Raw genomic sequence first — 22,046 nt, forward strand, 5'->3', positions numbered from 1 at the left:
TTGGTAAATCACTATTAGTTGAACGATGTCAAATGATGATCATTCGGGCTTTTTATTTATTACGGAACGTCATTAAGGGATGGGAAAGAAGAGTGGCATATATGAAAATTATAACTAAACGGCCACCATTATATGTTTTATCTTCGGAAGAATCAGTTTTTATTACTTTAGAAATAAACGTCTTATTTTTTAATATATACATAAAATGTCTTTTAAATACATATATCCAATTTATTTGATTTAATTTATATCTTGGGAAATAATGACGTAAAAAGAATTCGGCTTCGTCAAAGATGTACTCTGCTTGCACCATTCAATTCTTCGTATCCATCACACAATAAATTTGACAAATTAAAGTTGAAATATCTCTCAAACCCCTTTTATATAGGGATTTTTATGCATTAACTAAAGCATAAAAATTATTATATTAATATATTATATGTTATATATTACTATATAATGTGTAATATTTAATATATATCTTAATGTATACATACTTTTAGTTTTGTTGCTGTTACTGAATTTACAGTTATTAAAGGGAAAGTTCGGTCATCGAGCTCACGCTGCTGAGCAGTTTGCGAATGATCATTGGATATATGGAAGGAATTATGGTTTATGACCTGCACGACCAAAATTTATATTCTCTGTTTGGAACAAATTCTATTCTATTCGCGAACAAAGATTCATAACGAAAGTATCCGTCAGAGAGATCGTTCTCTGCTACTTTATATTGTGAACAGTCCTTGAAGCTATTTGCGAAGTACTAGCAAGCAAAAGAGTTCTATTCGGAAACCAATTAGCGGGCAGTTTACGAACTCCAGTATCCGGCCAGTAATCAACACTCTCAACTCTCTTTTAACAACTCTAACAACACTATCTCAACAACGCAAAATCTCTGACTTCTCAACTCATACTGTTGTTAATTCGTTCATCATTCCCTAGCAACCCCTTGCCCTTTGTCTTAGCCCCAGTACGCACATGCTCAGCAAACCGCTTATTTATAATTCGCATCTCCGCAACCGCTTGTTTATAATTTATACTTTAGGAACCGCTGGTTTATAATCCGCATAACATCCTCCAGGCCCCTCTTTCATGATACTACATTCGATCATACCCGGCATTCCACATCTGTCCTCAGATGTACTTTGACTGCAACTTCAGCCCAGGAACATCCTGCATCCCCTCGATCGCCACTAAATCTCCTGTCTTGTACGTTGTTGCCTCTTTACGCCTATTGTTAAATGTTCGTCTGTTTTTAGCTTGAATTTCCTCGATCCGTTTCTTTGCTTCTACGCGTAGCTGATCTCTTCTGATCGAAGTTATATAATAATCATATTCCTTCGCATTAAACGAATCAGCCAATAAAGTGGAATATCTAAATTCTATCATCGCGATTATAAAATTCGTATGAAAATCCTGGCCAATTAAGTACATGATGAATGCGCCACCTCCAAAACCACATTCGTCACCTTTGAGAAAACAAGCGGCAGAGGTTCCTCTACTATCGCAGTCCCCGAAGGTACTAAGGTCATCAACGGATATAAATGAACTCCACGAACACCAAACAGATGAAAATGTTTAGTTGCCCGTTTAAGTATTCCCGTCAAAACAAGGATATTAATATCATCCCCTATCTCCAAAGCAAGCGTTTTCACTGTTGAACCAACGCGTGCCTCTTGATTGCATTCTCCCATATCGTCTTAATCATCTACATACCCTCCCTCATCGCCATTTTCTTCTTCTGTGATGTATCGTTATTTTCCATGGCCACTTGTAACCGCACGAGTAGTTCAGCCTTTTCTCCGTCATTTCTAGCCCCAAATTAGCGAGACGCACTCTCAACTCTTTCATTTCGGCCTCTTTACGCCTCTTGTTAAACGTTCGTCTGTTTTTAGCTTGAATTTCCTCGATCCGTTTCTTTGCCTGTACGGGTAGCTGATCTCATTCCTCCTGGAACATCATGGCCCACTCGTCTTCGATCATCTGCCTGATCTATGGATCGTCACGCATTCTCATCTACGTTCCGAATATTACTTGCAATGGTACAACATTCGTACTTTTGCGAGGGATGCGTTCAAATACCTCTACGCTACGCTCTAAGTGTTTGAACCACTTGTCTGGTGTTGGCGCAGACAACTTCGTCAGTAGAGGAATAAGCGTCCAGTTCACTCTTTCCACTTGACCATTTGCCGTCGGAATTTCAGTTCTAGTCCAGACGTGCTGTATACCTTTTTCATTGCAATACTCCTCACAGGCAACGGCTGTGAATGCCGTCCCGCGATCAGAGATAATTCTTCTCGGATTTCAGAAACTCGCAGACTGCTTTCTCAGGTGGCACATAGCTGCTGTTAAACTTGTTGACTTTGTGGAATACAACCAAGCGAACTTTATAAAGGGAGTATTCTAACCTTGAGGCATGAATTTCGGGCGGATTTTGATGCTCTGTCCAAACGGGAAACGGAAAATATTTTTTTATCATTTTGTTATTGATATTTCAAGATTACATAACAAATTAACCAAATAAAACTCAAAATTCACAAAGTTATAAGCTGGCAAAGCGAGGGATCCAAAAAAACGGTGTCCTGGCGTGCATGATTTCATCCGTTTTAGTCATTTACAGCAAAAAAGCCGTGTGGATTCTTAATTAGTATAGATGCGGCTATAGCCTGAACCTTGAAAAAGTCAGAAATATTTTGAAGAAAAAGTTTCCTTTTTGGCATGTTTTTTGGCAATTCAGAATTATTCAAAAATAGTAAAATTAAGAATTCTCATCTCAGCTAGGTTCAGGCGATAGAGGAATGTATGGGGAACATTTACACCAAACTTCAAATAAATCGGTTTATTGGAACTCGAAATATCGTGCACGCCAACTCGAAAGAAGTAGTTTAGTAACGCCTTTAAAGTTTTAAGACTGTGGAGGCTTGGCCGAAGGTAGATAGTGCGAAATAATGAGAGCGAGTTATTGCTGTCGCAACTCGTTATATATATTTCGAATAAATAAGTGAACGTATGTACAACAAGTAATCCGAAACAGATACTCGATATAATATATCGCGGAGATACCCGTTAGCCCTACTGATCTCTGTCAATACTCGCTTGATACTGTACTAAATTCTCTCTCGCCCGCAATCGCGTCAGTTTATTTGTACTGGTCGGGGGAGAGTCGGAATGTTCAAATTCGTCTTCATTCGACGAGTTGCATGTAGCGGCGACATTGTTTTGCCCGGAGTTTATTTGTTCTTACATTACTTGTATTCGAACAGTCTTGAAAACAACAACATGATTTGATTTGTCCTCTAAATCGATTATTAAGAGAAACGTTTTTATTAAGTTAAACCGAGTATCTCCCCGTCGTCGTTACTTTTAAAAGTTGGCGATACATTCTGTGTCTGACAATTTACGGCTTCTTTTTTATCCGATACCTGCCTGATACCAGTCAGGAAAACGGACTCATTGTCCGGATCTCGTAACGTACCTGTTCCTGATGTTTTCTTCCGCGGTTTGATCGTTGTTGTTTGTGCCGGTTTCATCGCGGGCGTTCGTTTGACCTATGCCAATCAGTATGTTACCAGAATCGGTGCTTTTTTCTTCTAAATCGTCCGATATAACAAACGCAGCTTTTAGTCGGTCGATGGAGACCGTTACGTCGCGATTATTTATTTTGATGGTGTAATTTTTGTTATGTCTTTTTATGACTTTAAAGGGTCCGTCGAACTGAGGCTGTAAAAGGTCACCTATCGCGTCATCGCGCAAGAAAACGTAAGGCGAGGATTCTAATTCTTTGAAAATGAATATTTTCTTTTCGCCATGACGCGTGTCCGGTTGTGGCCTGACCTTCTCCATCCGTTCTTTAAGCCGGTTCGCGTATTCCCCATTGGCCTGCTGCTTTGTTGGCAAGAAGAATTCCGCCGATAGTCGTATGTTTGTTCCGTAAACCGTTTCGGCCGCCGTTGCGCTAAGATCCCCCATTATCGCGGTTCGTATTCCTAATAAAACGATTGGGAGAATTTCGACCCAGTTGCTCGTGTCGTGACGCTTAATCGCTGCCTTTAGTTGTCTGTGTAGGCGCTCTACCATCTCATTAGACGCGGGATGATAGGCCGCCGTGCGTATATGCTTGACGCCGAGCAACCGGCATAACTCCTCAAACAATTGCGATTCAGATTGGCGTCCTTGATCGGTCGTTATTGTTAAAGGTACGCCGAAACGAGCTATCCATGCATTGAGGAGGGTCGCGGTAACGGTTACCGCTTCCATATCGGCGATGGGTATGGCTTCAGGCCAACGCGAAAAACGGTCATTACACATTAGACAGTATTGGACGCCTTAAGAGTATTGTATCACGATGATGTCTACGTGTATGTGTTCGAACGTTCCGACGGGTGAAGATACGTGCCTGATGACTTTGCGTCGTTGGCATGGGACGCATTGCCGTGTCCATGTTCGGCAATCTTTGTTTATGGATGACCAGATGAAACGCGTTGTCATCAGTTTTCGAGTGGCGCGTATCCCCGGATGAGAAAGTTCGTGGAGCGAATTAAATACGCCACGCCGCAAGGATTTCGGCACGTACGGTCGTATAACGCCTCCTGACACATCGCAATATATTTTATAAATATGATATATTTCTAGAAAGGTACTTTCTTTAATCGTGACGCACATGCGCCGGTGTTGATGATGTAGCGTAGTTCATCATCGGTTTCTTGCGCGGCGGCGAGAGTTTGGTGGTCCACCGACTTTCCTATCGCCTCGATGCGTGACAAAGCGTCGGCCACGTTATTACCGAACCCCTTTGCGTACCGAATGTCGGCGGTAAATTGTCCGATATAATCCAAGCCTCGGAATTGTCGTGGCGAACACTTGTCGAGGTTTTGGTCTAACGCGTATATGAGAGGTTTGTGGTCAGTGAAAATGGTAAAATTCCTCCTTTCGACAGCTTATCTGAATTTTTGACCGCGGTGTACTTCGAGAGGAGTTCTCGGTCGTACGCGCTGTACTTTTGTTGTGCAGGGGATAGCGACTTTCTCATGAATCCCAGCGGTTGCCAAGTATCGTTAACGCGTTGTTGAAGTACCGCTCCTATAGCATAATCGGATGCATCGACCGTGAGGATGACGGGCGCGCCAGGAATCGGATGCGCTAACATTGTTGCGTTAGCTAGGGCGCGTTTCGACTCGCGCAAGTTATTTTCGGCTTGTTCGGACCACTCGATAGATGCGTTGCACCTCGCTGTGTCTTTTAAGAAATCGTTGAATGGTTGTAGGATTTTCACCCTGGTGGCCCCTGGTATGAAACGTCTGTAAAAGTTAATCATGCCGAGGTATTTTTGTAAATCTTTAATAGTCGCAGGTAGCGGTACTTTAGTTATGGTGTCGACGCGTTCAGGTAATAGCTTTATCCCGTCGGCGGTAACCGTGTAACTGAGAAATTTAATTTGCTAACGCCGAATTCACTTTTCGCGAGATTGATCACGACCTCACATTCGTCGAGACGTTGAAACAAAACTTGTAAGTTTTCGCGATGTTGTTTTTCATTTTAGGACTCTATGAGGAAGTCGTCTATGTACGCGTAGACGAAATCGAGACCTCGTGTGATTTCGTCTACGAATCGCTGGCACGTTTGCGCGGCGTTTCGAAGCCGAAACGTCATGTTGGCTGCTTCGAAAAGCCCGAAAGGTGTCGTGATCGCGGTTTTCTGTACGTCTTCGAGCGCGATCGGTATTTGATGGTAAGCGCGGACGAGGTCGATTTTTTAAAATATTCGCTTACCGTTGAGATGTTGCTCAAAATCTTCAATATGGGGTGGGGAATACCTGTCGGGTATGATACGGGTTTTCAACGCGCGGTAGTCGCCACATGGTCGCAGACTTCCGTCCTTTTTTGTACAACGTGCATTGGTGATGCCCATGGACTTTTCGATGGCCGCATCACTCCTTGCTCGATCGTACCTTGAAACTCCGCTTTAACTTCTTTGAGGCGATCGGGTGCAAGTCGACGGGGTTTGCTGTAGACTGGTGGGACCGGTGTGGTTTCGATGTGGTGTACTACCCCGTGTCGTATCTTCTCTCGTCCGAAAACGGGTGGACGAGTTAAGTCCGGGAATTACATCACGAGTCGATGGTAGACTGATTCACCGGCTATAGTTCTTATGGATGCTCCGTCCTCGTGTCGGTGTATCCCCTTGCTGTCAATTGGTTCCTCGTGTCGATGAGTCGCGTGTTGCGCGGGTCCAGGAGCAACCCATAGTGGCTCACAAAATCCATGCCGATGACAGGTGATTGGTAGTCAGCTATCACGAATCGCCAAGTGAATGCTCTGCTAAGGGACAGGTTGAGGGTGACGGCGATGGTGCCGTACGTTGAGATCCGCGTCCCGTTGGCTGCGAACAGGTCGTACTCGTATTTATTCGTGGTACGTCTCTCCGGGTCAGGTCGCCGCCTAGAACGATGATCGCATTTCGATGCGCGCACTTCCGCCCGCCCGAACTTGTCTGTTCGCTTAAGGCGTTGACGACGGAGAGCCATGTTTCGTCTGTTGCCGCAGGTTGTACCGGTTGCTCGGCGACGACTCCCAGACTAGGTGCGCGTTAATCGCTATCTGAGTAGTCTTAGTATACCATGCCGTCTATCCGCAACATTCTCGCTACGTCGCCGCCGTCGACCCCAGCCAGGAAACGCCTGACCCGCGCTGGTAGGCGGCTCTTCCACAGGGTGGAGATGAACTTGTCCGATGCGAGAGGACCGGCAAGTTTCCTGAGATCGTGGTAGAACCACGGTCATCTCTTGCACTTTATATCACGTCGGGTCACCAATGTGGAGGCTTAACCGAGAGTGTAGTGCGAAATAATGAGAGCGAGTTATTGCTGTCGCAACTTGTTATATATATAAGATTTAATTCTCGTATAATTCAGGGATCGATTCTGAATTCTGAAAATCGAGTTTATTGTAACAATGCTTAGACAAAATACAGAGTTAAACAAAAATTAATGATAATTAATAATAATAAATAAGAATAAATAACAAAGCTTTGTACAAGATCTACCTGAAAATCGAGAATCGATTTTCCATGTCCTAAACTACCACTCTTCCTCTGTCAATCTTCAATACTCTAAATAAAACTTTCCTTCTTGTGACCGTGTCTATTTCTAATGCTCGAAATCCTTCTTCTTCTCTAATCGTCCGTCTGTGTAATGACTGTTTGGCAAATCGGTTATCCGTAACGACAAATAAGGTCACTATGTCCGTTAACTATCCACTATATCCGCGTTTGAACTCTTAGGGAGTTTACATATATATTTTTAATTGGCGATTCCTGTTTCAAAGAAGGAACTTTCCTCTACTTCAAACTGCTCATTTTCCGAAGTCCTATCATGGAAACGAGCAGTTCTGACTTTCTGCGATGCCTTCCCGCAGGGAGCATTCGCTTATGTGTGTCTATGGGGGCTGGAAAACCAACGTTCCCGAAGCCAGGGAGGACAGTCGGGACAAGCGTCCCGCTTACGTGAGTTCTCTATGTACTCCGCAGGGAAGGTCGCCGCGAGTGTAAAGCGTTTAAGTATGGTTATACTCGCTCTACGTTGCCGGGTACAGTGTACCTTGAGACCCCCGCTTATGTGAGTCCCATCTGGAACTGCCGAGCTCGGTTACCAGGTCGCCGGCCGGTAGTTACGTGGCCGTACATCCACACGATAGTTCCACTAATAACTACCACGGGTGTCGAGTGAAAGCCCGGAGGGAGTAGCGACCCCTCTGCTCGGCCAAGTTATGGGTTTGGACTCGTGGTGGTAGTGGTTCGTGGCCAAGATGCTGGCAAGAGGGTCGATTAAAGGTATATTGGCTCCACCGAATGGTCTTCGGCGGGCGAGCAGCGTCCCACCTGCTCCGGAACCGTCCTGGAGAGACGGGAGGGCTTAGAATGTGCCCCGTTCGACCTGAGACGAGCGACAGCCCCTGCCAGGCTTAGCTAATTCAGGCAACAAGGTGCTGGGTGCCTTGTGCGATGCTTGGGCGTAATCCCAACCCCTATGACCCTAGGAGTGTCCGGGTACTGTATGGAATCCGAGGATACAACCCATACCAAAGAAAATACTACTTCCTGTGATGCCTCTGAAGCTCGGAGTTCAGAGCGCTCGATGCGAACTTGGTCTCGCCTGACTGCGAACGCATGAGCTTCTGGGCCAATCGTGATTCCCATGACACTTAAGATTTTTAATATGGGTATAAAACCTTCATTACAAATACATACTGCGAGGAAAGTGGAAATGGAGGAAGATTTTCATGGTCAAATTCGTAAGTAGTGCCGTCGGCCTTAGCTTTTTGCCACTTGCACCAACTAGATGAACCAGGTGGGCAATTCATATGTTGAGGATTCTTGTTGGTTGAGATATTATGATAGTAGGTTGCCCACATATCCCTCTTCATGTCTTCAACTGAATCTGGATTTCGACGAATTGCCAAGCCATAGCATAAGGATAATTCATTGATAACCTATCAGTGAGTTTACCAGCGCCTTTGCCGCCAATAACTTTATTATCCTTTTTTGCTTTATCTAACCGTGCACCCATACGCTTTTGAACATGCCCAACACACTCTTTTTTTTCTACTATCGGGTCATCTTCGTAGGGGTTAATATCAAGAATGCCTTTGAAAGTTTTTGAGTCACTATCTCCAATGTATCGGACATATTTATCATTATGCTTGTCTTCCGACCTTTCAAACATTTCAACAATCGCGTCAACCTCCATTTTTCCGGCGCTTCCTTTATCATTTATGGTACAAGATTCCTCATGCTCTTCATACCAATCTTCGTAAGCCGTGATGTCATAACTTTTTTTGTGTTTCCATAGATTACACCCTTGACAAAAACTAGATTTTACTATGGTATCAACAACTTTTTTACTGTATTTACCAACGAGCGTAGGAACACCAAAGTGAGAATTGAGTCCTCTTCATTTTCCAGACTCCATCGCCGGAAACAGCCAAATTGTTGAGATTAGTTGTAGGATAAGACTCTAATATTAATTCCTTTTCTTCTTTTACGGCTTTAAAAATAATTTGATCGTAAACTGCTGAGGCGGCCACGTATAAATTGTTAAGACAGCAATAATATGTGCCAATGGTCGAGCCTTGGCAAATGTCCATCATACTACAAAATATGTTGATACAAATATGTTGAAATATGTTGGCTATTACAAGTCTACGATTCACTTCAAATGCTTTATTGTTAAAAGGCGATGATCGAATATACCGTACCTCCTCACACTCGCATTGTATGGTAATTTTAAACCTTAACTCACGAGTAGCTATACGAGTTTATGCGTGTATCTCTTTAATCCTTCGAGTTATTTTTTCGCTAATTTCCATTTTTCTCATTTTCTCTTCTAATTTCTCTCTGTTTAGCCTGTTGAACGCCGCTCTTAAGTCTGCAAAGCAGGCATATAGTTTCCCTTTTTCTCTACTCAACTGTTTGTCTATGATATGGTATATCTGCAATACGGTCACTGCTCTTCCTTTTCTAAATCCAAATTGGCTCTCTTCCAATGTTTCAACCGTTTGCGGAGAGACGCGATCGCGAGATAGCGCGTCAACGAGAGTCGTAGGTTAAATAATCGACGCCACGAACTGATTGATCCCCTATTTCTATTATGAGAATAGAGGTGGTTAGAATGAGTGCATACGAGAAACTACGCTTGATTTGCTAACAGAAAGAGTTTAATAACAAATAATGAATCAACAATCTCAGTCAACAATCAAACGATTAACAATTAATAACAAAAAATGGCAATCAAGGTTTTGTGAACGCCTTTGCTATTACGAGACCTTTCGTACTTCGCAGCTTGAGATAGACTGACTCTTTTGTTCGAAACCACGGATTCTTTCTTTTGTTGCCCTCGATATCCCTATTATACTCGAGATGGAAATATCTAACGTAAATTGGAACGATTCAATCGGACAAACAATTTTGGTGAAAGTTCAAACAGTGAACACAGATTCGCGAAAAATAGCTCTAAATGTGGTCAATCAAGGCATAAAAGTTGAAAAAGCAACATTCGATATTTGTGAAGAAGTAGAAGGCACAATAATAGAATCATCCACTCAGGGATTATATTTAAGAATCAGTAGATATGAATGACAAACTGTTAGTACAGGATTTTTACCAGCTGGTCACATGTTACCTTGTATGGAGATTGCTGCTCTACTAGTATCAAAATATGTTTCTGGTGACACACTTTCAGCTCTCGTATTTGCTACGGTACCTAATTTAATTTTAACTAGGACTTTTGTAACTCGAGGAAGATACAGGAATTTTGAAACATTGAAAATAGGAGACTGTATACCTTGTACGATCAAAGATATGGAGCAGGATGGTATAAGACTAATTTTACCATTTGCAGAATGTACGCCATTTGGATATGTGTCCTATAGTAACGTTAGTAATGTTAATCTACATTAACGTTAATCTGCACAGAAAGCAAATTTTACTGGTAAAAATATTTTCTATTAAGAAGAAAGAACAACAATTAGGACTAACATTGTCACTAAAGAAAATATACGATGATCTGTCTGATCCTAAAAGTAGAATGATAGTAGCATTGGATTCATTGATCCTGTATTTTAATAAATTAGTAAAACTTTCAAGTAATTCATATTACAAAAATAGACCAGTTGCATCTGTCAAATTAGAGCAGAGAGTTACTGGAAAGATTGAAAAAATTGCGGTTGATTGTTTGGTTGTTCAATTCTAGAATAACTTGCAAGGATAGTGTCTAAGGATCATTACTTTGAGAATAAGAAAATAGGGAGCAAGATCTCTAGGACGATTATATGGAAAAATTACGTACACGAGCTTGTCGCATTGACCACGTTATCGTTAATAATGCATAAAATAAGTGCTAAACAAAATAAGCAAATACAATTCCCTGATGGTAAATTGCTACGTGGTAGAATCTTAATGGTGACAAATTGGTTTATCTTGATATTCCTACAAGGTATTGGTAAGGGAACATTAGCTGCGACACCTGTATGTCGTTACATAAATGATTTACTGCCAGATCTAACACCTTATACTATTCATTCTAAAATTAAATGTTACGCTTCATTAAATTCCAAAAAATCCGATATTATGCCTTTTTGCGTCATAAAATCTGCATTTTATAAAAAGTATTGTGCGAGAGAGAAATCGGAGGATAATAATAACATAAAAAGGAAGAAACGAAATCGGGAGAACGTGATACTCGACAAAAGAATAAAAATTAAAAAGTTAGGGGAAATACCAAAGATGGAAAGCAAAGCGAAACGAAACAGAGAAAAACCAGAGAAAGATTTAGAAAAGGAAAATTCAAAGTGAATGTGTGTCGAACAAACAGGAGAAGGAAAGACTAAACTGGAAGATACCAAACATTCCGAAAAAGATTGAAATATGCAGTTAGCAATGTTAATAATGATAAGGATAACGAACAGAAGCCAAGGATATCTGCGTGTGGATTTTTTCTGGGATGACATCCTTGATTCAACTCTCCTTCAGGATAAAGAGTCATCTAGCGATTGTGAAGATGAATTAGAGGAAAAACCAAAACTGAGAAATAAGAAATTAAGTGCCACTAAACGTCGAGAACGAGAAAGACAAAAGGAACGTGAAACTTGTCAAAGAGAAGAAGCACTCGTCAATAACCAGTTACCTAATTCTGTAGATCAGTTCGACAGATTAGTTTTAGCCAGTTCAGACAATTCAATAGCATGGTTACAGCATATGGCATATCAGTTACGGGCGACAGAAATAGAGAAAGCATGAGCAATTGCGAGGAGAGCGGTGAAAACGATTAATTTCAAGGAACAAAAGGAAAAATTAAACGTTTGAAAGGCTTCGTAGAATTTAGAATCGAAATTTGGAATTCCTGAGTCATTAAATGATGTTTTTCAAGAGACAGTGAGATCTTACGACTCACTGAAAATATGTTGACTGTTCGTGTCGAGGCTGGTAGGCAAATGGAATTAAAGGAAACAATTAATACCATGATTTGAAAGTTTAAACATGTACCCGAGATGTGGTTTAATTGTGGAGAAGGGTTGCTAAAAATGAGTTCGAGGGATAAATCGAGGCATATTATGCAAAGAGCATTCCAATCTTTGCCCGTATCTGAGCGTAACAAGTACTTTCTCCAGGATATTCCTACAATTCCATTTATGAAGTAAGCACTCTATGAAATTAAATATATCAACTCTTTTTAGTTATTATTATCGCACAACTTGTCTTGTACATGGTACTTCTTTTCGAAAGCAAACCTTACCATGCAAATAGGCATAATATTTTATTCCCAGGAACTTAATGAGTTCAAACAGTCTCTGATTTTTTTGCTTGACAAGCTGCAGGCAACTGATTCTAAAGCAACTGATGGAACAAGCTAACCCGGGGCAATAAGCAACGAGGCAACCCACGTGCGACTACATCACGAATCACGAATATTATATCCAGAGATGAATAGACCATAGACCTATGGTACTATCCATATTTCTATGTCCATAGTTTATGACTACATTTATGAAGAAGTAGACGGTGACCGCGCAGTTTTTGATTTTGTTTCTCGGTTTTGGCTACTAACTATTAAAAATTTGTAGTTCGTCCAAAAATTCAAATCGTGTCTCTCTTCAAATTGATCGACGATACACTTCATACAGAGCATCAGATAAATGAATCAGGTAGAAATCTCGAGCCGAAACAATATAAATCTACAGTATTTACTGTTTTCAGGATGCAGCATGTTGATTACCTCAACAAAGATGCTTAAGAAGATTGGCACAAAACGTAATAACCACGAAGGGGAAGTACAAAAACGAAGACTTCTTGGACAAGGGTATCTACCTGGGCACCGACAAAACCAACTTGTACAATTTCAGGCATAATTCAAATGTCCCCTGGACCTGAAGAAGTCAATAGCGCGGACATGGTTGCAACGATCGGTCAGCTAAAACTACTGCTGTACAGTGGAATAGTTGCGTTCCAAACGTACTAAAAAATTTTTTATTAGACATATTCCTGGTTTTGTCATTACAGAATAATCAATAAAAAGGACGCACTCGAGATCAGAGAAATTATAAATATGTCAATTTATTACTACTTTTTTCATTTTTATGTATATCAATATTAATAGTATTTTGCATACGTGGTAGAAAACTTTACGTAACTGGACTGTTTTAGGTATTGTGCAATTAAGGTTTTGCTCATATGATGTAATGAAATACGTGTCAAAATGTTTTATTATTTTTAATAGCTTTCTACACTGCTTCTCTATATATTGTACAACCATTTATTGAACACGAATCACGTCTTTCTGAGTACCATGTTGTTTTTCAAAATTGATAAACTTTTTAAAGAGGATCTTCATCTTTCTAGGCGGTAATGTTTGAACAACTGCTGTCTCTAGAACCTTCCTGTAAATACAAATTATTATAAGGTAAATTCTCCATGAAATTAAAAAGACAAAAAATATTTTTACCTTGCTATATCAGTATCATTAGATTTAATTAGGGAATCAACATAATGAAACCATATATCCACCCGTTTCAGATAAGAACTTAGAATTTTCTCAAACAGAGTTGGTGCTCTTTCTTTATTTCTGTTGTGTATCATACATACGTTCAGATACGGGCAAAGATTGGAATGCTCTTTGCATAAAATGCCTCGATTTGTCCCTCAAACTCATTTTTAGCAACCCTTCTCCACAATTAAACCACATCTCGGGTATATGTTTAAACTTTCCAATCATGGTATTAATTGTTTCCTCTAATTCCATTTACCTGCCAGCCTCGACACGAACAATCAACATGTGAGTGTATATTTTCTGTGAGTCGTAAGATCTCACTGCCTCCTGAAAAACATCATTTAATGACTCAGGAATTCCAAATTTCGATTCTAAATTCAACTAAGCCTTCCAAACGTTTAATTTTTCCTCCTGTTCCTTGAAATTAATCGTTTTCACTACTCCCCTCGTAACTGCTCATGCTTTCTCTATTTCTGTCGCCTGTAAATGGTATCCCATGTACTGTAACCATACTATTGAACTGTCTTGACTGGCTAAAACTAATCTGTCGAACCGATCTACAGAATTTGGTAACTGGTTATTAACGATTACTTCTTCTCTTTGACAAATTTCACGTTCCTTTTGTCTTTCTTGATCTCGAAGTTCAGCAGCACTTAATTTCTTATTTCTCAGTTTTTCTTGCTTTTTCCTCTACTTCATCTTCACAATCGCTAGATGACTCCTTATCCTGAAGGAGAGTTGAATCATAGCGGTCATCCCGGTAAAATCCACATGCAGGTATCCTTGGTTTCTGCTCGTTATTCTCATCATTATTAACATTGTTAAGTGGATATCTCAAATCTTTTTCGAAAGGTTTGGTATCTTCCAGTTTAGTCTTTTCTTCTCCACTTCGTTCGACACACATTCTCTTTCAATATTTCTTTTCTAAATGTTTCTCTGGTTTTTTTCTGTTTCGTTTCCCCTTGTTTTCCATTTTTTGTACATTCTGTAATTTTTCAATTTTTATTCTTTTGGCGAGTACCATATTCTTTTGATTTTGTTTCTCACTTTTTAAGTTATTAATATCATCCGATTTCTCTCTCAAACAGTAATGGAAGATAGTGTCACGTAGAAGACACAGAAAATTGCGAAATTAACGGATCGTGTCGTTTGAATTTGAAATGTATAGGACGTGATAGGTGCCCAAGAAACACTCGGAGATATGTAAACAGTGTATTTATTAACAATTGTCACTTTCGACACTGTGCGTAGAATTCGCCATTACACTTTACGATTCGCAATTCTCGCTTACAACTGATAGACGATGAGTTAAAGTAGCGATCGAGCAGAGTGCGCGATATAAGTTAAGATGGTGACTATTCAAGGAACGTAGAGGAACTGTCTTTCTGTGACGATGACGCTGCGGAAGTGTGGCTAAGAGTGCGAGATAATCGGATTCGTTAAAGAAAGTTTTCGTTAGGAAAGTAAGTTAGGAAATGGACGTCACTGTTAGTTGGTTAATCTACCAGATTGGTGGGTGAGAGTGCTAAGAGTGCTAACCGCCCACGAGAGAAAGTTGCTAGCAGGAAGCATCATACGTGAGAAAAATCAGATTTCCCGTACCTTTCCAGAGTAAATAATAAATTAAGGAACGCCAAAACTAAAAGACACATATTTCTGTACAGGATGTCAGCAAAAACTTAATTGCACAATATTTAAGAATATTTTGAAAGTTTACTTCTATTTTATTTCTACATATGCAAAAACATACTGTTAACACTGATATATGCAGTGGCTTACTAAAGTATTTACATTTGTCACAGAAAACTTTAATATTCATATTGTGTATTGTATATTAAACATTTTGAAATTTTGTCAGCACTATAATAAGATTGCCCTATTTATATTGGCGATTTGAAAATACATGTGGAAGTTACAGAATATTTAACATAAATTTATATTTAAAATTAATATAATTAATTTAAATTATAAAATTAATATACAGTATGTATAGTCATCTTAAAAGTATAATGTATTATATTAAAAATGGTCCCACTGAATATTGAGACTTACTAATGTTATGAAATTGCTTATTTAAATATTTTTATAATTTCTACAAAATATATGTACATGTACTTGTACTAAATATCTTATAATTTCTGCATTCATTTTCAAAATCGTTTCAGATTTTTAAAATATAATTATGATAGCTGGATGTCATTACAGCATTAATGAAATTTGAAAATATTTCGTATAATATGCGTATAGTAATCATAAAAGGTCTATCAATACTTTCAGAAGCCACGGTATGAAAGTGAAAGAACAAAATAAATTGACGCGTGCTAATTATTTTTTTCACTTTGCGTCAATGTTTCGAGAAGAATACAGTTCATTTCTTCAGATCTGCCCAAGTTACGATTAGAATACGATCGGAAACCGAGGAACTATAAGTATGTCATCCAATAATCAGTGTTAAAGTTTTTTTTAATATGACCACATAAATTGATAGTTAAATACAAGTTTGAATCGATCGATAGACGAATTTTAAATTGGAATAATTTGGTGCGATAAACGTGATTGGTAATCAAAATTTTCTTATAGCCGCGAGTGCCAGCATTGGCTTCGAAGTTTCGCCCTAGGCAAACAAGACAGCATTTTCTTGTGCGCTAGCGCAGAATGCGATAGTCGCGGAAGCGACGACTGTCAACACGGAAATCGGCAATCTTGTAATTGCCATATTGTTTCTACACATGTTATGTTAGCGGTAATAATCTTGTGATGTCTTATGTGATTATAAGCTAGGAGAGGGAAGCGTGAAAAGAAGGTAAATAACTAGAGTAGCGAACTCGGTCGGCGGCGAATCCACGCTCGTACCAAATCGTATCAAAGATTTTTCCAGTAAAAACGAGCATCGTGACGTGATCTACATATAAAACCGTGTTACCGATCTGTCCTGTTTCGCGACCAAGTTTTCAGGACAGGAAAGAAAAGATAATATAATATAAAAGTAACGCTTTTGAGCAGCTTAAATTAAATTACAAACCGTAATGTTAAAAATATAAGCCCAACACAAAATACGGTATGACTACGTCGTAATGGTACTTTTGTCAAAACCACTTTAAACAGAAATTCATTGTTTATTCTAAATACACATATGTAATTTACATTTTTCTTGTGCAATAAACGTTATATATGTCGCGTTTACATTATAATCAGGGTTAGGGGCGTGTAACGAACCTTCATTTGGATTAGACATTGTTGTTATGCAATAGAGAAGATATTTACTAGTACAAATATGATTATTAGTACAAGTGTGGATGTTGCAGAATTGACAGGTAACCGCGGTGACTAGACACTAATGACAATGGTCTTAGGTTCGATAACCAATCCGCGATCAACGGGATGGCGAATGTATTATTTTCGTCAAGACCTAAGTTGGACTATATGTTAAAGCGTGAAATATTCACAGATCCTAGAGACGTTATTTAACTCATCGATGCGATCGTACACGAGAGAGTGTCTCTCCGTCACGGTGACGCTGTGGAGAAAAAACTATGATGGGGCGTAAATTACCGGAAATTCATCTATCTAGGTTTGACAGCACGATCGAAGATTGGGAGTATTTTTATGATATATCTTCATCCGCCATTGCGTGGCAACGAAAAACTAACAGCGGTCCAAAAATTCCATTATCTTGGAGCATCCGTAACTGGAAGGGCCGCACGAAGCATTCAGTCTTTAGAAATTACAGAGGCCAATCATTCAATCGCTCTTGACGTATTGAAAGAGAAGTTTGACTGTCACCGTCGAATCTGCATGCGTCATTTGCAGTTGATGCGTGAATATGCTGAGATAACAAAGGGAATACAGGACGCCGTAGAGGATTTGCTCGAAACGGTCAAGGCGAATCTTACAACGTTAGAAAAGTTAGGCGAGTCTATCACCTCCAATGCGATAATAATCGAGTTATTCTCATCGAAGCTACCTTCGTCCATCATTCGCAAATGGCAACGCACGTTGCCTAATAAAACAATGTCCTCCTACACGCATTTGATGGAGTTTCTGCGAAAACGGGCTAACGGCAATGAAATCCGACGCGAACCAACGGAAACAAAACGGTCATCTTATCAATATTCACGTCACCGACAAAATTTACCACGAGGACATACATTCCCCATAACAAATAGCAAGTTGGTATGTCCAACATGCCAAGGACCTCACAATCTAAGACACTGCATGATCTTCAAAGCGAAATCGGCGATACAACGCTTTGAACTTGTAAAAGGGGCATCACTCTGCACCAACAGCCTAGGCAGAGGATACTCCCTTACCCAATGTCCCGCGAGTTCGTGTCACACATGTGGACAACGAAACCACAAACGCATAGCACAGCCACGTCAGTTCGCGAGTATCAAGCGATCAGTCATCGAGCGGTCAGTCGTCAAGCGGTCGGTCATCGAGCGGTCGGGCATCGAGCGATCGGTCAACGAGCAGTCGGTCTTCGAGCGGACCACCGGTCCTCTAACAGACGAACCTCACCTGGAACATGGACATCGCGTTCGCCACATCGTTCGAGACGCGCAACCGAACCGTCGCGGAAATCTCCTCAATTAATTCCAAAGGGTAGGAAACTCCTTCCTCAACACAAATCTCGATCATCATGGACCAAAGGTACCGAATCAATCTCATCCTCCAATTCACGATCCGAAAAGGAATGACTCGAAGAAACGATGACAGCAAACGATCGGATTAACAAACGCATCTCCACACGCTTCCTTGCATCAGGTTCTGTTGGTCACGGCACAGATCAATATTTTAAATAGCAGGGCACAACCCATCCGAGCCAGAGCTTTGCTAGACACTGGATCTAGTACAAACTTCATGACAGAAGTCCGATAACCTAACCAGCATCGCGAAACACCACATCGCGGTCAGCTTTACTTCCGTTAACAGTGCATACGAACGAACATTAACGTTCATTGTCATGCCGACTATTTCAACCTTAATTCCAAATCAACTCCTCGATCGTTCGACATTTGAGATACCCAGAAATCTCAAATTGGCCGATCCTGGATTTCATGTATCTGCCCCAATCGATGTCCTATTAAGCTCAGGTTCAACACTCGAGTCAATGTGTGTTGGACAACTCAACCTAACGAAGCCAGACGAGCCTGAACTTCGTCCGCAAAAAACGCGATTCGGTTGAGTAATCGGGGGGAGTCCTACTTCGCAAGCGGCGACCAATATATTTCACGCAACCACTACAGAGATACAAGCGGATCTCGCCCGCTTTTGGGAAATCGACGAGGGACCACCCATCATACATTTGTCGGAATCAGAACTACGATGTGAGAAGCATTTCCAAAGCCATGTCCAACGCACCAAGGAATGGCGATACATCGCCGCCCTGCCATTCAACGAGAAGCATTTTTCAGTAGGGTCATCGAAGGCCGCAGCGATGAGCAGGCTCGCTTCTCTGCATCGCCGATTCCAACGCGATAAATCGGATCATCCTCCTAGTAACCGATATTATTTACCACATCACGGCGTGATCAAGGAATCGAGCGACACTACAAAACTTCGGGTTGTGTTCGACGGGTCAGAATCAAGTACCACCGGAGTGTCCTTAAGTGACACCTTGCACACCGAACCAAAATTGCAAGAGGATTAATTCGATATTCTACGGAGATTCCGCTCTCACTAATATGTTCGACCTAGTAATATAGAAAAGATGTGTCGACAAATCCTAGTATGCCCAGAAGAAAATATCAACGAATTCTGTAGCGCAATTCCAACGGCAAAGTTGAAACTTATCAACTTAATACCGTGACGTTCGGGTTATCAGCAGTTCCATACCTGGCTCTCCGATGCCTCACACAGCTGGCAGACGACGAGGGACATCGATTCCCACGAGCGTCATCGGTATTACAGCGCGATTTCTACGTAGATGACGCCCTCACCGGAGCTGACACGAAGGAGGAGGTACTGTTGATCAGAAAGGAGCTTCGAACGAGACAAATTGGGTGAGTCTCAAACCCTAAAAACCCTCGGGATCTTTTGGGACTCCCAGGTCGATGCGATCCTTTATTCGGTCGATACCCTAGCTAACCCCACACGGGTTACAAAGCGATCAATAAGTTCTGTGATAGCCAGAGTTTATGATCCATTAGTATTGCTCGCGCCAGTCATCATTCGAGCAAAAATCACTTTACAACGAGTCTGGTCATTAAAGATCGAATGGGATCAGTCACTTCCCGCAGATCTGCACTCTGAATGGAACCGGTACTATAGCCAATTAGCGTTGTGTTGGGAATATGATACATTTACACTGTACATGTGAATGTGTGTGTAAGCGTCAGAGGACGTCCGGGTCTTGGTTGAGACAAAATACAAGAGCAGTCGTTAGAAGTATCTGGAAGAGTCGGTTGACAACAAGCGTGCGTGCGAGTAGGATTTCAAGGTCTTTAGAGTATAATACATATGTATAACTGTCGTGTTCTAAATAAAGGAAATTATTTGTATTTCCGAATCCATTCTATATCTTTTCATGGTAGCAGAGCATGGTTCATAATTTTGCAAGTTATTTTAGTGCGTGTTTTTCAATATTGCGAGTTAGTTCGAGTGAGTTCTCAGTAAGGAAAGAAACGTTAAAAAGTTACAGAGAGGAAAAATACACTTCGAGCACGTAGGAACGCTTGAGTAAGAGATAAGGAATCATTTAAAATGGAGAGATCGGAAATCATGATACCTATTTTCGATGGTAAGGATTATGGTATGTGGAAGCAAAGAATAACAATGTTTCTCAAGTATAAAGAATGCGAGATTGTCTCAACTAGGGTGAAGACAGAAACAGACAATGAGGACTAGAACAAAAAGGATCTGAAGGCAATAAACATAATTTACAGTGTCATCACAAATAGACAATTGGAATATATTAGAGAAGAAAAACGGCGTACCAGATAGTGAAAAAGTTCGATGAAATGTACTTGAAAGAGTCGACGGCACTACAGATCCTATGCAGAAGGAGATTGGAAAAGATAAGACTTTATAACTGCAGTGACTCAGCATCGTTCTTTAGCGATTTCGAAAAATTAATAAACGAATTAAAATGTGCGGGCGCACAAGTGAGTCAGAGGGAAAAACTAAATTACATGCTGAATACGTTACCCGAAGAATACGACTACATAGTGGATATAATAGATGCATTGAAAGAAGAAGATCAAACGGTAGCGTATGTCAAAAGTAAAATTGAAATAGCCGAAAAGAAAAATAAGTGTAATCGAGGAGAAATGCAAACCAACGCCTTTTCTGTAAAAAAGGAAGGATGCTTCAGATGTGGAAAAGTAGGATACTTTGCGAGAGAGTGTCAAAATGGCGTCCAAGCGGGAAGCAGTAACAGTTTTTGGCGTGGGTCAAGACGTGGTCGCAGCAGAGGAAGAGGAAACAAAGGAAATACGAGCAGGAGACGTGGAAATTTCCATCGTCAATCAACAACCGGCACGAGCGAGCATGGTAACTCAAGAACAGGTACATGGATAGCAACGGCGCACGCAGCACACAGCAGCGAGGTAAACGAGATAAGTGCTAATGAAATAATGTGGCTATTAGATAGCGGTTGTACAGATCACATAATTAACAATGCCAATTACTTTGATATATCTATCGACCTTAAAGAACCGGTGAATGTATAATTTAGGTGATAATAGATCGATAAAGGCAACAAAAGTAGGGAATGTTATAAGTTATTTTGAAGCATTTGGAAAGCAAAATGAAATAAATATGAATTTTTTTATGCGAAAGAAATGTCCGCAAACTTGATTAGTTTAGGCTAGTTAACAGATAATAAGAACACGGTTATTTCAAAAGGAAATATTGCAAAAGTAATAGATGAGGACAATAAGCTTACAGCAGTAGCGGTTAAAGAAAATGGAACACATAGAATGAAAATTATATTGAAAGGGAAGGAGCACTTAGCAAACAGTGCCGAACGTAGTGGTATGAGTAAAAAGGAAAGATGGCATAGGATGCTAGAACATGTAAATTTTAAATATTTAAATATTTTCGGTAAAGAGCAGCTAGTGACTGGTATAACGAATGAATTTGAAAAGGAATTTTTGAAATGTAGGGTGTGTACAGAACGTAAAATGTATAATTTACCATTCAAAAATAATCGAACCAAGGCTAGGGAGATAATGGAAATTATTCATACGAACGTGTGCGGTCCCTTTAAGACTACCGAATTCAATGAAGAGAAATATTTCATCTCATTTATCGATGATTATAGCAAAATAGCTAGAATTTATTGTATAAAATAAAAGGGTGAGGTCTTTGATTGTTTCGTACAATTTGTAAATGAAGCCGAGAATTTAACGGGCAAGAGGTTAAAAATATTGAAATGTGATAATGGACAAGAGTACTTGAATAATCGAATTTATAAATTTGCTGGGGATAAAGGTATCAGAATAAATAATTGCCCAATCTACGTACATGAATTAAACGGGACAGCGGAAAGGTATAATAGAACAGTGATG

The 22,046-nt window shown here is 40.3% G+C and overlaps 2 pseudogenes; one reads left to right on the forward strand and one right to left on the reverse strand.

The window, feature by feature from the left end:
- Positions 1 to 7,086: 7,086 nt before the first annotated feature.
- On the forward strand, positions 7,087 to 14,214 carry LOC125386993 (annotated as a pseudogene).
- LOC110120169 lies at positions 13,303 to 14,440 on the reverse strand (annotated as a pseudogene).
- Positions 14,441 to 22,046: the final 7,606 nt, after the last annotated feature.

This window comes from Bombus terrestris, unplaced genomic scaffold, assembly GCF_910591885.1.
Source record: "Bombus terrestris unplaced genomic scaffold, iyBomTerr1.2, whole genome shotgun sequence".
NCBI classification, from domain to species: domain Eukaryota; kingdom Metazoa; phylum Arthropoda; class Insecta; order Hymenoptera; family Apidae; genus Bombus; species Bombus terrestris.